Source organism: Heteronotia binoei, chromosome 20 (genome assembly GCF_032191835.1).
Source record: "Heteronotia binoei isolate CCM8104 ecotype False Entrance Well chromosome 20, APGP_CSIRO_Hbin_v1, whole genome shotgun sequence".
NCBI lineage: Eukaryota > Metazoa > Chordata > Lepidosauria > Squamata > Gekkonidae > Heteronotia > Heteronotia binoei.
Window position 1 is genome coordinate 29,232,994 of NC_083242.1, and position 14,516 is coordinate 29,247,509.

At 52.1% G+C, this 14,516-nt stretch overlaps 1 protein-coding gene across 1 annotated transcript in view; it reads right to left on the reverse strand.

The window, feature by feature from the left end:
- Nucleotides 1-5,796, reverse strand: part of LOC132588273 (kinesin-like protein KIF19) — a 34,819-nt gene extending 29,023 nt beyond the window's left edge. Inside the window, exon 1 of the mRNA XM_060260636.1 lies at nucleotides 5,707-5,796. The gene's annotated coding sequence lies outside the window, so the exon portion shown is untranslated. The remainder of the gene's footprint in view (nucleotides 1-5,706) is intronic.
- Nucleotides 5,797-14,516: the final 8,720 nt, after the last annotated feature.

The window sequence follows — 14,516 nt, forward strand, 5'->3', positions numbered from 1 at the left end:
TACTGTAAGCTCCTGGAGGATGGGCTACATCAGGGAGGTGTGGCCTAATATGCAAAGGAGTTCCTGCTACAAAAAGGCCCTGATTTCTGGATATTAGCCGTCATGTGCATGCACGCTTCTTCGTATGATCCTCTGGCATCACACCCTGCTAAGGCTCTTCCTCTTCCCAAATCTCACCTCCATCCCCAAATCTCCAGGAATTCCGCAACCCAGAGTTGGTAACACTACGAAGGCATCATAACGCAAAGCATTAAAGCAAATCTTCTCTTCTGTCTTAGGCTTTCCATGGCAAGTTCATCTCTGGGAGATGTTCAGTGGAAAAGAGGAATAATGTTTGGAAATGGAAAATTGATGGCCCGATTTGGATTCTCTGGACTCTTTGGGGAGTGGGTTTCCTCACAGAAAAACAAGCTTGAAGTGAGGGGAAACGTATTCCTTTCTCTCAAGTATAGCAGAACGAAAGGTGGAGCTTTTTAACCTCAAGGGGAATCACGTCTTTGAAAGAACCACATGTGATAATGCTCCAGAGAAACTTTGGCAGCGTCTTAGATAAATACATCATTAGGGAAGTGTTTGCAATGTCGGTTACAAACCGTCTGCTCTGAGAAGCGAAGAAAACAAACACAGGTTGCAGGGGGCAAATAAAAGACATAAAGAGACAGGACAGAATGTTTGGGCTGTAGACGTAAGAACAGAAGAGAAGCCATGTTGGATCAGGCCAGTGGCCCATGCAGTCCAACACTCTGTGTCGCACAGTGGCCAAAACCCAGGTGCCATCAAGAGGTCCACCAGCTGGGCCAGAACTCCAAGAACTCACCCACTGTTGCCCCCCTCTAAGCATCAAGAATACAGAGCATCACTGCCCCAGACATAAGACCATAAGAGAAGCCATGCTGGATCAGGCTAATGGCCCATCCAGTCCAACACTCTGTGTCACAGAAGAACATAAGAGAAGCCGTGTTGGATCAGGCCAGTGGCCCATCCAGTCCAACACTCTGTGTCACATAAGAACATAAGAGAAGCCATGTTGGATCAGGCTAATGGCCCATCCAGTCCAACACTCTGTGTCACAGAAGAACATAAGAGAAGCCGTGTTGGATCAGGCCAGTGGCCCATCCAGTCCAACACTCTGTGTCACATAAGAACATAAGAGAAGCCATGTTGGATCAGGCCAATGGCCCATCCAGTCCAACACTCTGTGTCACAGAAGAACTTAAGAGAAGCCGTGTTGGATCAGGCCAGTGGCCCATCCAGTCCAACACTCTGTGTCACATAAGAACATAAGAGAAGCCATGTTGGATCAGGCTAATGGCCCATCCAGTCCAACACTGTGTGTCACACAGTGACCAAAACCCAGGTGCCCTCAGGAGGTCCATCAGTGGGGCTAGGACTCCAGAAGCTCTCCCACTGTTGCTCCCCAAGCATGAGCACCACTACCCTAGACAGAGTGTTCCATCTATCCCTTGTGGCTAGTAGCCGTTGATGGACCTCTGCTCCATCTGTTGATCCAATCCCCTCTTGAAGCTGTCTGTGCTTGTAGCCTGTGGCAGTGAGTTCCACGTGTTCGCTAAGCCTTGAAAGGGTCAATACAGCATCAAGGAAGAAGAAAGCAGAGAACCAGTGTGGAGTAACAGAGTGTCAGACTAGGATCTGAGAGACCCAGATTCAAATCCCTGTGGCTACTGAAGCGTGAAGGGTGATTCTGGGACCAGTCACACAAGTTCAGACTAATCTGCCTCTCAGATAAAAGAGACGAGAGAGGAACGAGGGAAGCTGAGTTGAACCTGTTGGGGAGAAGCTGGGGTGTAATGGAGTGAGGAAATAAATAAATTCTTTGTGGCTTTTTAACAGCCAAAGGTGCTTCTCGATGATTTGAAGAGGTTTCTTCCAAGACTTTTTGACGGCTGGTAGCCACTAGCACACTCACCAGCCACCATAAGAGTGTAACATTCGAGTTGCGCTGCTGGATCAGAGCAGTGGTCTGTCTTGTCCCACATCCTGTTTGGGCCTACTGTGCCTAATAGATAAGTTGGCCCAGGGCAGAGGCCTTCCTAGGGTTGCCAATCCCCAGGCGGGGGCAGGGGATCCCGCGGTTTAGAGGCCCTCCCCCGTCTTCAGGGTCATCAGAAAGCGGGGGGGGGGGGGGAGGGAAATGTCTGCTGGGAACTCTGTTATTCCCTAGGGAGATTTATTCCCATAGAAAATAATGAAAAATTGATCCGCGGGTATCTGGGGCTCTGAGGGGGCTGTTTTTTGAGATAGAGGCACCAAATTTTCAGTACAGCATCTAGTGCCTCTCCCCAAAATATCCCCCAAATTTCAAAACGATTGGACCAGGGGGTCCAATTCTATGAGCCCCAAAAGAAGGTGCCCCTATCCTTCATTGTTTCCTATGGAAGGAAGGCATTGAAAAGGTGTGCCGTCCCTTGAAATGTGATGGCCAGCACTCCATTTGGAGTTCAATTATGCTCGTCACAGCCTTGATCTTGGCTCCACCCCTAATGTCTCCTGGCTCCACCCCCCAAAGTCTCCTGGCTCCACCCCCAAAGTCCCCAGATATTTCTTGAATTGGACTTGGCAACCCTAGGCCTTCCCCTCAGTAGAAACTGGTGTGCAGAGGCTGACTGCTCCTGGATGTGGAGCTTTGGTTGACTCGTAGCCACTGATGGGCCTCACCTTTACAAATCTTTTGAAGGCCGCAGAAGGTGGTAGCCATCCACAATGTAATGACTCACAGAACGAAGAACTAGGATCTAGGAGACTCAGCAGGTCTTACCTGGCCGCTGGTGGGAGTGAAATGACATAACCCAGAAGTGACATCATTGCACCGGGCACATTGCACCAGGGGGCACTCTAGCATTTGGGTAAAAAACATAGAGTTTTTAACCCAAATGCTAGAGTGTTCTCACGAAATTGCCTAGCACGATGATGTCAATTCCAGGTAATATCATCACGTTGGGTACGCGGCACGGGGGACAGTCTAGCATTTGGGTAACAACTCTATGGCACCATAGAGTTTTTAATGCAAATGCTAGAGCATCCTCACACCATGTACCCAGAGTGATGAGACCACTTCAGCTGATGTCATCACGCCAGGCACGTTGGGCAACAATAGAGCTCTTTGGGGGCAGGGCCAGCCATCTCTGTGCCGGCGTTTTGGAGGCCCCGAAATCGGGGGAAACCCCACCACGAGTGGGGGAATAGGAACCTTAATATCCATGTTCAAATCTCCACTCGGCCACAGAGTCTTGCTGGGTGGTCAAGCTGCCCAGCCCCAGTAGGCAAGGATTTCCAGTTTTACCGTAGAATTTCTGACAATTCCCAGTTACCTTTCACTTCAGGGTAGTTCTAGAAATCACCAGGAACTCTATCATAAGAAGATCCTTTAAGTAAAATTTTCTTTTTCTTTTTTTTCTCCCAGAATGCTGCCCCTCCTGACAACCCTCCCACTGGTTTCCAGACACTGCCTGGCTACCCTGCTGGGTGACTTTAGCTCAGGGGTGTCAAACACGCAGCCCCGAGGCCAAATCAGGTCCCCGGAGGGCTCCTATCAGGCCCCTGAGCAACTGGCTGCCATCTGCTGCCTTCTCCCTCTCTCTCTTGCTTCCTTCTGCATCACAGCTTGCTTTGCCAGGCTTGCTCAATCGCACAGGAGCTACAGAGCAAAGCCTCTATTTTCTCTGCTGGCTGAGGCTCCTCCCTCGGGGAGGGAGGCAGAGCTTGCTTTGCCAGGCTCTCTCAACTGCGCCACAGAGCTACTGAGCCAAGCCTCTTTTCCTTCTATTGGTTGAGGCTCCTCCCCCTCCTGTTCCCCTGCGGAGGGAGGGAAAGAGCCAGAGCTTCCTTTGCTCAGTTCCCTGGATCCCATGGGAGAAATACAAAGAAAGCACCTTTAGGAGCAATGAGTGCTAATGTTTTAAGCATGTTTTAAGTTTTTTTAAAAAAAAATCTTTAAATGGTGTTTGCGTCCTTTATAAAGTTTATATTTCTGCTGCCTAATCTTAAATAGGTACACGCATGGCCTGGGCCAACATTACCCGGCCCAACAAGAACCCTTTCCCCACACAGCTTACCTCGGAGTGGCTTTTGCGTCGCTAACGTAAACTGGGTTTTAGCGATTTACATTTGCGACGCAGAAGCCCCGGCACTTCCTGCTCCTGCGGAACAGATGGTGGGAAATCCGAGCAGACGCTGCGTGGTGAAGAGGGACGTCACTCCGAGGTAAGCTGTGTGGGAAAACGGTTAAGGTCTCATTTATGTCAGATTCGGTCTTCTTAAAAAAATGAGTTTGACATCGCTGCTTTAGCTAGTCCTCGACACTCAACCTAACCTACCTCACAGGGTTGTTGCGACATGGAGTTGGGATCCCATATCCATATTCCTGTCGAGTCACAGCTGATTTATCTTGACCCTGCAGGATTTTCAAGGCAAGGAACATTCGGAGGTGGTTTGCCATTGCCTGCCTCTGTGTAGCGACCTTGGACTTCCTTGGTGGTCTCCCATCCAAGTCCTCACCCTGCTTAGCTTCTGAGATGTATCCAAGCCAGGACACACATAAAGTAAAATCTAAATAAATCAATGGAGCTTGCCAGAAGCCAGGACCTGTCTCCCACTCCCAGGCAGTGTCTTCTGTTCGACTTCCCCCTCCCCCCATCTCCAAACTGGCTCAGAGCCAGTTTGGTGCAGCGGTTAATTACATGGATTCTTATCTGGGAGAACTGGCTTTGATTCCCCACTCCTCCACTTGCAGCTGCTGGAATGGCCTTGGGTCAGCCATAGCTCTTGTAGGAGTTGTCCTTGAAAGGGCAGCTTCTGTGAGAGCCCTCTCAGCCCCACCCGCCTCACAAGGTGTCTGTTGTAGTGGGGGAAGGTAAAGGAGATTGTGAGCTGCTCTGAGACTCTGTCCTTGAAAGGGCAGCTGCTGTGAGAGCCCTCTCAGCTCCACCCACCTCAAGGGTGCCTGTTATGGGGGAGGAAGGTAAAGGAGATTGTAGGCCATTCTGAGACTTTGACCATGAAAGGGCAGCTGCTGTGAGAGCCCTCTCCAGCCCCACCCACCTCATAGGGTGTCTGTTGTGGGGGAGGAAGGTAAAGGAGATTGTAGGCCGCTCTGAGACTCTGTCCTTGAAAGGGCAGCTGCTGTGAGAGCCCTCTCCAGCCCCACCCACCTCACAGGGTGTCTGTTGTGGGGGAGGAAGGGAAAGGAGATTGTGAGCCGCTCTGAGACTCTGTCCTTGAAAGGGCAGCTTCTGTGAGAGCCCTCTCCAGCCCCACCCACCTCACAGGGTGTCTGTTGTGGGGGAGGGAGATAAAGGAGATTGTGAGCCACTCTGAGACTCTGTCCTTGAAAGGGCAGCTGCTGTGAGAGCCCTCTCCAGCCCCACCCACCTCACAGGGTGTCTGTTGTGGGGGAGGAAGAGAGCCAGTTTGGTGTAGTGGTTAAGCACGTGGATTCTTATCTGGGAGAACCAGGTTTGATTCCACACTCCCCCACTTGCATCTGCTAGCATGGCCTTGGGTCAGTCATAGCTCTGGCAGAGGTTGTCCTTGAAAGGGCAGCTGCTGTGAGAGCCGTCTCAGCCCCACCCACCTCACAGGGTGCCTGTTTTTTTTTGTTGGGGGTGGGATATAGGAGATTGTGAGTCATTCTAAGACTCTGAGTGGAGAGTGGGGTATAAATCCAATATCTTCTTCTCAGCTTCTTACCTGCTCACCGACCTTGTGGGCGATAATGCCAGCTCCTTCCTCTAGCTCAGCTTCGTTAATGGGACGGATACGGAGAGCCACCTACAGATGGAAACGAGAGGAGGTGCATTCTGCAGTGATCCAAGAAGCCACAGGGATTCCAAAGCCTGGCTCAATACACATTCTGCTCTTCCAGGAATGTGGGTGTAAGGTGCTCGAAAGCTTTAAATGCATTTCTGCTAGGGCTGCCGAGTCCGATTCAAGAACTATCTGGGAACTTTGGGGGTGCCATCTGGAGACTTTGGGTTGGAGCCAGAAGACATTGGGGGTGAAGCCAGGAGCAAGGATGATTGAACTCCAAAGGAAGTTTTGGCCGGCACATTTAAAGGGACCGCACACCTTTTCAATGCCTTCCCTCCACTGGAAATAACGAAAGATAGCAGAACCTTCTTTTGGGGCTCATAAAATTGGACCCCTTGGTCCAATCCTTTTGAAACTTGGAGGGTGTTTTGAGGAGAGGCATCAGATGCTATGCTGCCGATTTGGTGCATCTACCTCAGAAAAACAGCCCCCAGAGCCCCATATACCCATGGAGCAATTCTCCATTATACCCTATGGGAATCTGTCTTCATAGGGAATAATGGAGTGCCCAGCAGACATTTCCCTCCCCCACCCCTTTCTGATGACCTTGAAGTGGGGGGGGGAACCTCCAAACCGGGGGATCCCCTGCCCCCCTGGGGGCACATGTATGTCTAAAGGGATTATCGGGGGGGGGGGTGGGGGGAGAGCTAAATCCTTGCTCTCATCCTACATTACCTACTCCAGAGGTCCTTTCTGAGCTCCCCTTGGGAATGCTGACGCAGCACAGTGGGGCGCGACTACAAAACGGCTGCCGCAAGAGGCAGAGCCCCCCCCCTCCCAAATGGCCGCTCCCGCTTCCTTGCAGTCACAACGGTGAAGATCCTCGCGCTGCGGTGGCAGCTGCAAGTCGAAGCAACGTTTTTGAAAACCTGCACAGGCAATCAAATCTCCAGTGGCCGGTCAAAAGCCTTGCTGGGCAAAAAGCCCACCCACTATCTAAAAACACCTGGCGGGTGCCAGGAAAGTTGTCTATGGGCACCGTGGCATCTGTGGGCACCATGTTGGGTCTTCCTGAAGACAGGGGCAGCCCTGTCACTTGGCAAACTAGGTGATTGTCTAGAGTGCCGGCCTTCCAGGGGTGCCAAATTGGGTGCCCCCCATGTGACTCGGTGATGTCAGCAGTGGGGGAGGGGAGCTTCAGAAGTTAGCCTTGTCCAGGGCCCCAGACAGACTTGCATAGGGAGGCTCCTACTGTTTAGATTCAGTAATATAAGCAGGGGTCGTTTTGTAGACAAATAGGTGGTGGAGCTCATCCAGGGATTATTATGCAGCTGCACCTGCTATTTGATGGACAAGATAAGTAGGTGGGGAGCAGGAGGGGGGGAACTGTCAGAAAGGTTCAGGAGCTGCCTTCCTGTGAGCTCCTACTGAATTCAAGGTCTGGAAATAAGTATCAATCCAGTAAATGGCTACAACAGTATGGGGAGCGCAAAACATGACAACGTCTGAGAAGTGGCCGCGTTCAAATCAGAGAGGCAGTTCGGTTTCCAACCTGGATTTGGACCAAGTTCTGAGGCAATCGGTATCAGACGTTGCCCCGGCGATCCTATCCCGGTTGCCTCTACAGGGAACGGCAGTTCTCACAATAACAACTCTCTCTGAGAGATGATTTGATGAGGCTTTCCGGCTCCGGCTCCAGAATGATTCTCCGATTGTTCTCTTCCTTTGCGCAACAGCCAAGAGGGTCGGAGGATTCCGGCGCAGGGCCTCAGATGGCCAGAAAAGGGAAAGGCCTGTCTCTGGGGTGCTTTTAACACACTCCTGGTGATGCCAAGAAGACACTGCCGGATTCTCTTGGCCCAAGCCAGGACGCAATGTTTTCCGTTGACTTCCTATCCTCTGGGCAAATCTCCTAGCTCTCTTTCTGGGATGTCCCCCGACAGCAACCTGTACTTCTCCAGCTCTTCCGCTACCTGCTGGATTGGTCCTCTCTCTTTTTTGGAGGGCCAACAGTGTGTTGTCAGAGCCGGATTAACAATTAGGCCAAGTAGGCACTGGCCCAGGGGCCCCCACACCCTTAGGGCCCGGGACCTTCTCCCCGCTCCGGTTTCCCTCCTGCTCGCAGCCCTCCCAGCCTGCACACGCAGCCAGCAACTGAGCTGCTCTTCGCCCGACTTGCCCGGTGTGGTTACTGCTGGCGTCATCACCAAGTTTGCCTCTCCCCTGCAGCTTAGTAAAAGGGGCTTTGACGAAGGCGCTTGCAGGCTGCAGTGGGGGGCCATGGGCAGCAGGGCGGGGGCTCACACTCTGAGATCATTTGCAAGGAGGCCCCCAAGATTTCAACTGCCTAGGGGCCTCCGCAGGGTTTTATCCAGCACTGTGTGTAGTGGTTAGAGTGTCAAACTAGGACAGGGGTGGCCAAACTTATTTAACATAAGAGCCACATAGAATAAACATCAGATGCTTGAGAGCTCCAAGACAGGAAGGAAGGAAGGAAGGAAGGAAGGAAGGAAGGAAGGAAGGAAGGAAGGAAGGAAGGAAGGAAGGAAGGAAGGAAGGAAGGAAGGAAGGAAGGAAGGAAGGAAGGAAGGAAAATAGATGGGGAGGAGGGAGGGAGAGGTAGAAAGAAAGCAACTTAACTGCAACAGGGATTTTTGTAGAAAAAGCCTAGCAGGAACTTATTTGCATATTATGCTACATCCCCTGACACTAAACCAGCCAGAACTGCATTCCTGTGTGTTCCTGCTAACCCCCCCCCCCCCAAAAAAAAAAAAACCCTGAAATGCAGTCTCCAAGCTGCTGACTGGTTTGGCTCAGAGAAGTGATTTAAAGAGAGAAATGCCTTCTCCAAGCGGGCTGATATGGTGGTCGGGGGGTGGGGTGGCTTTGAGAGCCACACAATATGTGTGAAAGGGCCACATTTGGCTCTCGAGCCACAGTTTGGCCACCCCTGGACTAGGATCTAGGAGTCCCAGGTTCGAATCCACTCTGTCAGGGAAAAGTGCTAGGTGACCTTGGGGCAGTCACGCTGTCCCGGCTTAATCTACCTCATGGGGGTTTTTTGAAGGTAAAAAGGAGAGGAGAAGGATGAAGTAAGCCATCGCGGGTTCCCATTGGAGAGGAAGGCAGGCTCCAGGGGGATTAAGCAAACACATTTCTGCCCCTCTGGGGCCTATCACACACAGTGACAACTACCTGTTTTCTTTTTGCCTCCCTTGCTCAAAATGAAACAAACACAAGAAGGAAAAAGTGGTACGGGGCAGACTCCATCTATGCCGGGAGCTAAGAGTGTGGGACTGGGATCAGGGTGGGGGTGGGGAGGCTTGGATTCGGATTCTCACTCATTGTGAGACCTGCTGGGTGACCTCAGCCAGAAACACTTTCTCTGCCTACCTCACAGGGTTGCTGAGAGTATAAAAGGGGAAACTGAGAAGCCTGAAACTTAACGGGCTGGTCACCCATGAATCTCTCCCCCCACCCCGGTCTAACTATCCCGTAGTGTGGTTGTAAGGATAAAATGGAGGAGAGAAGACCCCCACCTTGAGTGCTTTGGAAGACATGGGATTTTTTAAAAAATGCTAAATAAATAGAATTCGTGTGTTGTGGTAGTTAGAGCGTGAGGCTGAGGAATCGGGATCGACTCAGGTTCAAATTAGGAAGAACTTCCTGACAGAGCAGTTCCTCAGCGGAAGAGGCTTCCTCGGGAGGTGGTGGGCTCTCCTTCCTGGGAAGTTTTTCAACAGAAGCTAGATGGCCCTCTGACAGCAGCACTGATTCTGTGAATTAGGCAGGTCATGAGGGAGGGCTGCATCCGTGCTTCGTTCTCGTGGACTTTCTTACACACCCAGGGAAATGCTGATCGACACTTTGGGGTCTGTCAGTGATTTTTCTCCAGGCCACTTTGGCCAGAGAACCTGGAGAGAGTTTTTTTTTCTTCCTTTCCCATCTTCTGGGCACGCAGCAGGGGTCCTTGGGGCATGGCCCCCCCCCCAGGTATTTGTGATTTTCTTGCATTGTGCAGGGAGGTTAGACTAGACGACCCTGGAGGTCCTTTCCAACTCCATGATTCTAAATCCCTGCTCTGCCATCGGAGATGCCGGGTGACTCCGGGCCAGTCCTTTTTTCTCAGCCTGACCTACCTCACAAGGTTGTTGTCATGACAACAAACCAGAAGGAGAGGAGAACGATGTAAGAACATTGGGGCGGAAATAAACATTAATTTTCTTTTAGCCTACTTGGTAAGAAATCTGGTTTTTTGAAAAATCAAATTGGCCTTTCTTTGAGGTACTTGGCACCCCCCCCCCCATTCCTCCCTCTGTTTGTGTGGGTGTTAGAGCTGCCAATCCCCAGGTGAGGGCAGGGGATCCCCTGGTTTGGAGGCCCTCCCCTCCCCTTTAGAAAACCTGGGGGGAGGGAAATGTCTTCTGGGCACTCTATTATTCCCTAAGGCATAATGGTGAATTGATCCATGGGTATCTGGGGCTTGGGGGGGCTGTTTTTTGAGATAGAGGCACCAAATTATCAGCATACCATCCGATGCCTCTCCCCAAAATACCCTCCAAGTTTCAAAAAGATTGGACCAGGGGGTCCAATTCTATGAGCCCCCAAAGAAGGTGCCCCTATCCATTATTTCCAGGTGGCCAACGGTAGCTCTCCAGATGTTTTTCCCCCTACAACTCCCATCAGCCCCAGCCAACATGGCCAATGGCTGGGGCTGATGGGAGTTGTAGGCAAAAACATCTGGAGAGCTACCGTTGGCCACCCCTGCAGCGGGAAGGCATTTAAAAGGTGTGCAGTCCCTTTAAATGTGATGGCCAGAACTCCCTTTGGAGTTCAATGATGCTTCTCACATCCTTGCTCCTAGCTCCACCCCCAATGTCTCCTGGCTCCACCCCCAAAGTCTCTTGGCTCCACCCCCAAAGTCCCCAGATATTTCTTGAACTGGACTTGGCAACCCTAGTGTGTGCCCGCGCGCGCGTGTGTGTGTTTGGGGAGGGGGGGAGGGAAAGATTAGATCAGAAAAAAGATGCCGCTCTGGTGGAAGGGTTAACCTCTCCTGCTCTTCTCCAATGCACAAGGGGCAACCCGGGTCTCCTTTAGAGTAAAAGGGGCGATCTAATGCAGCAAACCCGTTCCTGCCTCTCCCCCAACCTGAGCAGTCCCCATGTTACAAATCTTGCCAGGTTGGGGAATATTTGGGGATCCTGGGAACCGGCTTGCCAACTCCAGGTTGGGACTTTCCTGGAAATACGGTGGGATGCGTCCTGAGGAAGGCAGAGGTTTGGGGAAGGGAGGGACCTCTGCCCGGTAGAAGGCCATACAACCCACCCTCCCAAGTAGCCTTCTGCCCCTCCGCCATCTGGAGATCAGGTGTCCTTCCGGGAGATCTCCAGGGGAGGCCTGGAGACTGGCAACCGCACCCGGGGGAGAGAGGCCAAGGGGCGCGGCCGGTGGCACTCACCGCCAGTTGCTGCTCGGCTCTCAGCTCCTTCATGGTGGCCGAGCTGGGGGTGGCGATGGCGGTCCCGGACCCCCCCAGGGGTCTCCTCTGGCCGGGGGTGGGCGGCGCTGTCGAGGGGGAGCCCATGCCCGGCAGCCGCCCAAGCAGCGAGCGAAGGAGCCCTTTGCAAAGCCAAGAAGGCAGAAATGCAGCCAGCCAGCCAGCCTGCCGGTCCCCTCGGGGGAAGAAGCGGTGACATCATGCCTCCGAAGGCAGCCTTGCGCTCATCCAAGCTGGGCTTCCAAAACCTGCCCCGAATCCCAGCAACTGCATCCCATACAATTGCATAGGGTTGCCAAGTCCGACTCAAGAAATGTCTGGGGACTTTGGGGGTGGAGCCAGGAGACTTTGGGGGGTGGAGCCAGGAGACTTTGGGGGGTGGAGCCAGGAGACGTTGGGGCGGGGCCAGGAGGAAGGTTGTGGCAAGCGCAAAGGAGCTCCAAAGGGAGTTCCGGCCATCACGTCGAAAGGGACCGCACACCTTTTCAATGCCTTCCCTCCACTGGAAATAATGGAGGTCATGGGGCACCTTCTTTGGGGGCTCATAGAATTGGACCCGCTAGGCCAATCTTTTTGAAACTTGGAGGGTACTTTGGGGAGAGGCACTGGATGCTATGCTGATAATTCGATGCCCCCTACCTCAAAAAAACAGCCTCCCCAGAGCCCCAGATACCTGTGGATCAATTCTTCGTTATACCCTACGGAATTGGTCTTCATAGGGGATGACAGAGTGCCCGGCAGACATTTCCCTCCCCCCCCCTCCCCCCCACCCCGCTTTCTGATGACCCTGAAGCAGGAGGAGGGCTTCCAAACCAGGGGATCCCCTGTTCCCACTTGGGGGATTGGCCGTTGCATCGCAAAATGCGTTTTGACCAGGGGCTGTCCCTCGCTTTTGACCGGGGCAAGTTGACCAGCAGCAAGCAAGAAAGCTCCACCGGTTGGATTTCTGCCTCCTCTGCAGCTGTTTGAAGTAAGGAGGTGGTGGGGAGAGAAGGACAGAGCTGCAAGGCTGGTTGTGGAGAGTCAACAGGGAAAGGCCTACCCTTTGCATGGCCCAGAAGAAAGGGCTTCCCTGGGTTTCTGAAATGTCACTCAAGATTTTTCAGGCCCCTGCCCCCTCACCCACAAGTCGATTGTAAATAGGTCCAAGTGCAGTAAGGGAAACGGCTAGACTGCAACTAAACTCGAGCCGGGGAAACATGAAGCAATAGGAATAGAGCCCCTGAGCATGCAAAGAGAGCATACGCACACATATGTATTACACACATATACACAGGAGATAAAGGAGATTGTAAGCCGCTCGGAGACTCTGATTCAGAGAGAAGGGCGGGGTATAAATCTGCAGCCTTCTATTTAAAGAAGCAGGACATTTTTCTCCAGGGCTGTTGGCATCCCCAGGTGGCAGGCTGCCGGTTGAGTCCTTCTCCTTCTGGACTTTCCTTAACTTAGCACCGCTGCAAGCAAGCAAACAAGCCCCTCCCCTTTAAGCCGGGCCCATCTGCTCATTGGCCAAGGGACTCAAGGTGGCTTATATCTTTCTCTTCTCAATTTTACCATGCAACAGCCCTGTGAAGTAGGCTAGGCTGTGAGCACGGGACTGTCCCATGGTCACCCAGCAAGCTTCCCTGGCAGAGCGGGAATTTGAACCTGCATCTCCCAGATCCTAGTAGAGCACCCTGACCCCTATAGCACACTGATTCTCATTAGCCACCTTTTGACTTTATAGGAAAGAGCCCTGCGGTGGCACAGAGTGCTAAAGCTGCAGCACTGCAGTCCAAGCTCTGAGTTCGATCCTGACGGAAGCTGGGTTCGGGTAGCCAGCTCAAGGTTGACTCAGCCTTCCCTCCTTCCGAGGTCGGTAAAAGGAGGACCCAGCTTGCTGCGGGGAAAGCGTAGGCGACTGGGGACGGCTGAAGGAAAGGACAACGGTCTGGCAAACCAGCCTTGCCCTGAGTTCATCCACAGACCAAGAAGGCAGCATTAAACCTTCATGTCCTTTGCCCGATGCAAGAATGCTGAGCGTCTTGGAATGTGCTGACCTTTTCACCTCCTTCCTGGAATATGCATTTGGAGTAACAAGCTAAGGTAAACATAGGTCTTTGGTGGGCCAGTGTGGGGTAGTGCTTAAGTGTGTGGACTCTTATCTGGGAGAACCAGGTTCGATTCCCCACTCCTCCACTTGCGCCTGCTGGAATGGCCTTGGGTCAGCCAGAGCTCTGGCAGAGGTTGTCCTTGAAAGGGCAGCTGCTGTGAGAGCCTTCTCCAGCCCCACCCACCTCGCAGGGTGTCTGTTGTGGGGGAGGAAGGGAAAGGAGATTGTGAGCCGCTCTGAGACTCTGGCCTTGAAAGGGCAGCTGCTGTGAGAGCCCTCTCAGCCCCACCCACCTCACAGGGTGTCTGTTGTGTGGGGGGGAGATAAAGGAGATTATAAACCGTTCTTATAAGGAGATTATAAGACTCTGATTCAGAGAGAAGGGCGGGGTATAAGTACATAAGAGAAGCCATGCTGGATCAGGCCAATGGCCCATTCAGTCCAACATTCTGTATCACACAGCAGCCAAAATACACACACACACACACAGTGGCTATTAGCCACTGATGGACCGTTTTGTGGCAGAATCCTTCTAAGAAGTAGGACCAGAACCAACAGATTTACATTAAATCAAAAGAGTTTCCGGCTCAACATTAGGAAGAACTTCCTGACCGTTAGAGCGGTTCCTCAGTGGAACAGGCTTCCTCAGGAGATGGTGGGCTCTCCTTCCTTGGAGGTTTTTAAACAGAGGCTAGATGGCCATCTGACAGCAATGTGGATCCTGTGAATTTAGGGGAAGGTATTTGTGAGTTTCCTGCATTGAGCAGGGGGTTGGACTAGATGACTCTGGAGGTCCCTTCTAACTCTATGATTCTAAGTATCACAGCTACTCTGTGAGCCAGTTTGGTGTGAGAGCCCATTCGGTATAGTGGTTAAGTGCATGGACTGTTATCTGGAAGCACCATGCTAGTCTTAAGCATTCTCTTATGTTATTTTTTCCAGGACATTTTCCCAGAAAGCCAAGACCACAAGACACTCCCACCAACAATGGAGGAAAGATCCAGACAATCCACAGCCTTTCCAGCAGTTTGGATTATCCTTCACCTTACCCCGAAACAGCGTCTACAGGGTCACATACCACCCTGCCAAGATTTTGTAGTTCTGTAACCTGAAATAATAGGACTTTGATTTAAATAAAGATAATTGCCAAATTGGTTC